The sequence below is a fragment of the Micromys minutus genome (genome assembly GCF_963924665.1).
Source record: "Micromys minutus genome assembly, chromosome: 25".
NCBI lineage: Eukaryota > Metazoa > Chordata > Mammalia > Rodentia > Muridae > Micromys > Micromys minutus.
The window spans coordinates 3,445,217-3,453,336 of record NC_137960.1 but is presented as its reverse complement, the minus strand read 5'-3'; positions in this window follow the sequence as shown (position 1 = coordinate 3,453,336).

The following is an 8,120-nucleotide window of genomic DNA, read 5'->3' as shown; positions in this document are numbered from 1 at the left end:
TTTGGTTTAGAAACCCAGACAAGGATGTGTGTGAACTCACTGAGCATCCCTGCGAACTTGATGAGGTCATAGGACATTTGAGGCCCACATAGAGACCTCACTCCTGTTTGGGGGAGGGGAGGAGGGGGAGGCTGTCAGTTCAGATATTACCAGGAATTACAGAAACAGTGAAGTATGATCCTGGAGGCAGCGGCTACGATGTGCCTGGAGAAAGAATGGGGTCTCAGAGGTGGTGAACGGGGTATGTGTTTCATCCAGGTTGACTGGCAAGCATGTGATGGGGAAACAAAGCCAGGGGTGCCAAGAGCACAAGGGAAGACCCCAATATCTGATTATAGCCCAAGGCTAGCTCCCTCTCCTCACACTAGTGGCTCTGCTCTTTCTGAGTTGAGAAACACACAGATTCTAGTCAGAGTGGATTGTGATAAACAATGACGCTCAGCAGATTAACCTTCCAGTCCAGTCATCGGAGAGCCCCTGTGTGGTCATCCAGTTCAGACAGCTGCTGTTGACAGGTGCAAGTGAGGCTGCAGGAGGAAGGACACACAGACACGCCCACAGCCCACGGGCAAGAACTCGTCATGAGGCCCTGCCTAGATGCCAAGGAACTGACATGAGCCGGGCAGGAAGAGGGTGATTCACAGGCTCTGCCCCTGACTTTTCCATCAAGGCTTTCCAACTTGTGTTTTTCCTCTGCTCTTCCCCTCCCCCTTTCCTTCTCCTCCTCCTCCTGTTTTTTTTTTTTTTTTTTTTTTCTCTTTTTCTTTCTGGTCTATGAATCCTGCCTTTTCATTTCTTATTTATGTTCCTTCAATGGCTCCTTGGGTCTGAGTGTCTTCTCTCCAAATTCATTGGTTGAAACATGACTCCCAAAGCCCTTTAAAGGGCTGTCACAGGGGTCTGATGGGATGGCTCAGTGGGTAAAGGTGCTTGCCACACAAGTCTGATGACCCGAGTTCAGTCCCCACATGTGAAAAGCTGGAAAGAGAATTGTCCTTTGACCTCCAGGCGCATCATGGCAGACTCCTGCGTTATGGGCACATGGTCACACTAAAAGGCCAATGGCTTCACATCTCGGTATCTGGAGGGAAAAGGCAGGAAGAGCAGAAGTTTTAGGTCATCCTTGGCTACACAGTGAGGAGCCTGGGGTGGGGGCTGCTCGGCCCCTCCTCCCTGTGAGGACACATTGCATCATTTATGAAGAGTCGGCTTTCACCAGACAGAACCTGACAGCGCTTTGATCTTGGACTTCTGGCCTCTAGAGTTATAAGCAAGAAATTTCTGTCTACAAGAAAAAAATTATCCAAAGTAGAAATGGATTTGGTGAGAGCCTAGCCCATCTCTACAATAGCTTCTCCCTCCATCACTGTCGACACAAAGAGAGAAATGCAGGAGGACAAGCAGGCGTGGGAGAAGGCAGGGCCCACAGTACCTTCCTGGCAGGTTTTGACCTTTCCTCTGTGAGACCCTTCCTCTGAGTCCTCAGAGACTGGGAGACAGGTTGAGGGTCACCCACTTCTGTAAGACCCTAACGTGGTCCAAAAGACAGATGAAGCAGAAGAACATTGTAGGAATATCTCCTCTGGGAACCTTCAACATTTGTCCCTCCTTGTTAGGTCCCTACAACAGACCAAGTTCGGATTTCCACCAGAGTTTACCCTAGCCGTTTACTGGGCTTCTTTACAGAGGGTAGGTGACCCCCAAGCAGCCACACTAGAAAGTGTTAACCCAGCATGGATGACAGCATTTCCCCCCACTTAACTTTCCCTAGCCCATATACTCTAGCACCCTGAGACCCTGGGGCTGTGCCGGATTAGGGAAGAATTGTTTGCAAATGGCTGGCAGAAGGAAGCAGAGCCTTGCAAACCTAGGTGAGGGCTCTGGACCACTCCAGATGATCTCCTGTGAGCCGGCATGGCCGCTTAACATGAAGGATCAAACTTTGCCACAAAGAGCAAACCTGCCTCTGGCCTGATTTCTCTCCCTCCCTCTCCAGCTTTGCCAAGAGGGGAGCAGAGCGGTCTCAGAGACAGCCATTCCCCAGCTCTGTCCCTTCGGTGTCCCCTGGGTGATTAAAGAGGAGGCTGAGGAGAGGAACGTTATTACAGCTTTTTCATAATGCAATGTCATCAGCGGGCTCTGGGCCTCTGGGCAGTGCGCTGGCAGCCTCATCTCTCTCCCTGGTCTCCCTGGCTGCCGAGGCTCCGGAGCTACTCGGGGAAGGGCAGGCTGCAGTCTAATGAAAGGGATGTCCGGGCACGGCGGCTTGCCAGCTGCTCTTCAGAATGATCTAAACCTCTTACTTTTGATTTAAATCTGCGTCCTCAGTGGCCAGCAACATAAAGCAGAAGATGAGAGAGAGAGAGAGAGAGAGAGAGAGAGAGAGAGAGAGAGAGAGAGAGGAGAGAGAGAGAGAGAGAGAGAGAGAGAGAGAATGCTAAAATGAATGCTGGGGTGATAAGGAGAACAGAGGGGGTAGCTGGAGGGATGCTCTGGGATGTTAAATGAGCTGCAGGATGCTGGTTCAAGCCCTACCCCAGCCTCCTACTGCTTTGCACCTCTGGCCCCTTCCTCCCTGGCTAGGCTGCCCTGAAATGAGCTTTTCCCAGCATCTTAAAGGGCGTGGGGATGGTGAGCCAGGAGATGCTGACCCACAGTCTAGTTTCTCTTCGGTACAAATTTACTCCACATACTTCATTAGCAGAGTTGTTAGGGGCAGAGCCTGTTCCCTAGCAGGCCTTAGGTCCTACACTCTGCCACTCCCCCTCGATAGGCCAATTAAACAGACATGTAACAGTGGGAAGCAGGAAAAAGAGATACATTCAAAATGCCCCTGCTGGGAAGCAGATCAAATAAAGAGACCCAGTGGCCTCCCCTCCCTCACGGCACCTCTGGGCTCCTGGTACAAAGTTTAGGTTTGGGCAGATTGCAAGGAGAATGTGCACCCAAGCAGTCCTGGCCACGGTGTGGTCCTGCCCATCACCGAGCATCATTCCCTCAGCTGCAGTCTCTCCTTCAAGGTGATCTGACGGGCTGTCAGGACTGTGTGAAATCTCTTTCCAGGAGACACGCTCCCCCTCTGAGTAGTGTCCAGGCTTCAGTCTCTTCCTCCCAACATGAGACTCTGGGAGGAAATCTCCTGTTCCTTGGGGCAGATTGTCTGAACCATCTGATTGCCAAAGGGAGGGGAGGGGTGTCAGTCTAGAGTAACTCATCCCAGAAGCTGGAGAAGCAGCTCAGCCATGCGGAGTATGTTGTATTGCTCCTGTAGAGGACCCAAGTCTGATTTCTTGTACCGTATGCAACTGTCTGCAGCTCCGGCTTCAGGGACTTCCTTGGCCTTTCTCTGTTCTCCGACCTACCAGGACCACCCAAGTATGTTTAAGGACGCCTGCTGCTGTCAACTACATTTTCTTGGGGGACATGAGGCGACTATTCTGAGATCTCCGCAGGGTCAGGGTAATACATCTGTGTGTGGGAGCCCACCCTCTCCTGCAGTGGGTTAGGCTGAAAGAGGAAACCGCAGCTAAGCATTTAATTCCCTTTTAATGTTTACATTATTAACACCAGCATTACAAAACGATATTTTTACTTTCGCACGATTTAAATGTGCGACTCGATGACTAGATTACCGGGATCATTATAACTTGGAGTCGCAAGCAGCGCTCCCTTGCACGGCCCTCCTCCCTTGCTAATGCCTGGTTTCTATGAAGAGAGATTATGGTCCCCCAAGTACCCATTCCGAAAGGCAGGGGAGGAGTGGCTCAGTGGGGCTTTCCACTGGGCCAGGAGGCTGCATTGGTTGTGAAATGAGTGACAGCCAGCAGGTTGTTGTTTAAATGGTCATCAACTCCCCATGAGGCTGGTGCCACTGAGATGCACCCCGGGCAGCACCCATTAATGTGCCCAGAATGGCACTGGGTGATTGACAAGTTATTGAGCCCAGAATCTGGCTCAAACCACCCACTGAGGGAAAGGAAAAGGGCCCTAGGAAAGACAAGGTTAAGAGAATGTGGGGCCCTTTAATGCTATATGTAAGAGCCCACTCCATGCCTGTGCTGGCTAAAGCCTGTGACTTTAGGCTGCATGGCTGCATAGATGGAGGGGCTCAAATCTGGGCTCTGCCACTTCCCAGCTGGTGACCCTGGCTGATTTTAGCCTCTCTGAGCCTCAGTTTCCACTTCATAAAAGGGGGGGGGGGGCTTGAACCATCATGGAAACTTTAATCTGTGTGCAATGTTTGGTGCAGATTTAATCTGTGTGCTGGATTGGGGCAGATGGTACAGTAGTTTACCATTTTCTTTATTTATGTTGAGCTTATTTTATTTATTGGTTAATTTCCTTGTCTGTCTGTCTGTCTGTCTGTTTGAGACAGGGCTTCTCTGTATAGCATGGCTGTCCTTAAACTCTCTCTAGAGACCAGGCTGATCTCAAACTCACAGAGATCTGTCTGCCTCTGCCTTCCAAGTGCTGGAATTAAAGACTTGCAACACTACCACCCATCTTAATTTACTTATTTTGAGCCAGGATATGACTGCCTAGCTGTAGCTGCCTGGAACTTACTATGTGGACCAGACTTGAACTCACAGAGATCATCCTTCCTCTGCCTCCCAAACACTGGAATTAAAGATCTGAGTTTCTGGGCACAGTTTATGTCCGGTTAAAGATGAAACTCAGGGCCTCAAACATGCTGACTAGCGCTCTACCGACTTATCTGCACACCACAGCCTTCTTTATTTATTTATCAGCCTATGCTGACCTCAAACACTGTATAGCAAACATTGGTCTTGAACCCCCAATTCTCCTGACTCACTCCAATAATTCTCATTTTATTTAATTTTTAAAATTCTATTTATTTAATGTATGAGTGCTCTGCTGCGTATACACTTGCTTGCCTGAAGAGGGCATCAGATTCCCCTATAGATGGTTGTGAGCTACCATATGGTTGCTGGGAATTGAACTCAGGACCTCTGGAAGGGCAGCCGGTGTTCTTAACTGCTGAGTCATCTCTCCAGCCCCCACCTCCGCCCCCCAATTCTCATTTTAAAATGAAGAAATTATAGCACAAGGGCTGGGAATGTTGCTCAGAAGAGTGCCTGCCTAGCATGCAGGGGGCCCTGGTTTGATCCCCAGAATTATATAAATCAGACACTGTGGTGTGCGCTGTCATCCTAGTACTGGGGAGGTAGAGGCAGCAGGATCAGAACTTCCAGGTCATCCTGGGCTACATGGTAACTTCCAGGTCATCCTGGGCTACATGGTAACTTCCAGGCTATCCTGGGCTGCATGGGACTCTGTCTCAGTACAGGAAATAAAGGCAAAGGCACTTGCTGCCAAGGCTAAGGAACAGGTCCAAGCCAACAACAGTCCCTTGGGGATTGGCCCTCCCATCCATGTCAGAGATTAATCCATTATCATGGCAGAGATGATATGGTTGCTCTTGGGCAGAGTAGTACTGGAGAAACAGCAGAGAGTTCCACATCTCCATCTGCAGGCAGCAGGAAGAGAGAGCTGAGGCCTGGTGTGGACTTTTGGAACCTCAAAGCCCAACCCCAGTGACACACTTTCTCCAGCAAGGCCACACCTCCTAATCCTTATGATCCTTTCAAACAGTTTCACCCCTGGTGACTAAACACCCAGATAGCTGATCCCATGGGGGCCATTCCTATGCAAACATCTTGACTTTTTCTGAACTTACCAGGTATGGAATGCCCGCATGACTTTTATCGTGAGCTTGCTTGGTGCTTGCCTGTCTTCTCATACTGTATGAAATGCACAGGGAAGGGGCCTTCAGCTGTTCCCTGTGCCTCATGACAGTGACCTGAACAGTCACATCCACCACTTGCACATTTGCTGGATACTCTGCTGTTACTGTTTTCTTTCTTTTCTTTCTTCTTTGTTGAGACAGGGTTTCTCCATATAGCCCTGGCTATCCTGGAGCTCGCTCTGTAGACCAGGCTGGCCTTGAACACAGAGATCCACCTGCCTCTGCCTTCTGAGTGCTGGGATGAAAGGCATGTGCTACCACTGCCTGACCTGTTACTATTTTAAAATTCTCAATAACTAAAAAAAAGAAAGTCTATTACATTTAGCTAGGCATGGTAGCATGTGTCTTCAGCCCTAGCATTTAAGAGGTAGAGGTAGCCAGGTCTTTATGAGTTCGAGGACAGCCTGGTCTACTTAGTGAGTACTGGCTAGCCAGGGATAAATAGTTAGACCCTGTCTCAATAATAAAATTACTTATTTTTCTATTCTCTGTGTATATAGGAGTGATACACTTGAGCCATGGCTTATAAGGAGTGACTGTCACCTACCATGTACGGAACTCTCTCAGGTCATTAGGCGTGGCAGCAAATGCCTTTACCTGCTTTAAGTATCTCACACTTCTCCCCTCTGCCATGTGGGGTCCCGGGACTTGAACTAAGGTTATCAAGTTTGGCTGTAAGCACCTTTACCTACTGGCCTCTCTTGCCAGCCTCCATATATTTTTTTAGTGATCTGTACTGTGCACCCCAGCAGCTGGACAGCTTTATATTACTGCACTGGGAAGGCAGAGGCAGAAGCAGAGGGTTCGCAAGCTTGAGGTCAACCTGGGCTATAGAACAAAAACATGGGGACTGGAAAGGACATGGAGTTGGACCATGTGGCTGCCCATGCCTTTAATACCCAGCACTCGGGAGGCAAGAGCAGGCAGATCTCTGTGAGTTCCAAGCCAGCTGGGTTTACATAGCAAGTCCCAGGACAGCCAGGGCTATACAGAGAGACCCTGTCTCAACCTCCCCTACCACCACCACCAAAACCAAACCCATAGAGGACCCCACCTTTGGTTCCCTAGCATTCACATGGCCACTCACAACTATCTATAACTCTCTAAGGGATCTGATGCACCAGGCACACATGTTATACCTGCAGCCAAAACACACATGCTGATAAATGAGCAGAGATTAATAATGTCAAAATAAAAATCTCAGAGGAAAAGAAGAGGGCGGTTCCATATACCGCCTAGCCACACGTCCCGTGCTGGTGTGTAATCTCTGATGGTCTCCTGACAGAATTACCGGGGAACTCTTCTCATTTTTCCCCCATCGTGAAGCAGAGCTTGGCTGTGTTAGGCTGTGCTGTGGAGAGAGAGAAATATTTATTACCCAGCTGTAGAGGGAAATGGGGGAGAAAGATCAGGGGCGGCTCTGAGGAAATAAGAGGTGGGCCTTGGGCGGAGGTGGGAAGGAGGCAGAGGGAGGGGTTTAATCTGAGCAGATCAGTGGGTGGTTTAAACAGAAAACAGTCTCCACAGCTCCAGAGGTGGTGATAGGGAATCTTGGCTGGGATGCCATGCCAAGGTGAGGTGCTCAGTGGGTGTGCCTCTAGAAAACTCCCCTGATCACCCCATCATATCCCAAGCCCTGTCACAGCCTCACTTTAGCTCGTTAGCCACGAGGTCCATTTACTCCCTACTTCCTACTGAGGGCCGGGGTGGGTTGGGAACCACAAGGGCCCACCCAATATTTATAATAATATAAAAAAATAAAGTATTTATAGAGTATTTGGTTAGCCACAGCCAACCTGGGAGTCTTAGGTTGTAGTGACTTATGGCAATGAATACTTTTCCTTACACCCGGGGTACAAGTGTGCTGAGAGCCTGAGGAAGGTGCCAACGTGCCAGGGAAAGTCTGTACCTCCTTCTGTGGTCCTTCTTATTCCTCCTACACACCAAGGACTGGCAGGTAGTTAGTCCTGTCCCCCACCCAGAATTGCTCTCTATATTGTGAATGCTGAGAGGCTTTCGGGTCTTAAAGACCTAGGTTGAAATGTGGCTTTTGTTCACTCATTCATTCACCCACTCATTTATTCGTTCACAGAGCATTAATTTACAGAGTGAGTTCCAGAACACCTGAGACTACACAAAGAAACCCTATCTCAAAAGGAAAAACCACATACAACACACACACATACACATAATCGTGTGTGTATGTGTGTGTGTGTGTGTGTGTGTGTGTGTGTGTGTGTATCATATCTAACATATACCAAGAGGAAGGTTGTCACACAGCAAGATGGCCACAGGTAAAGGCACTTCACTGGTGATAAATGTCTATAATCCTAGGAGGCAGTTGAGGCTGGGG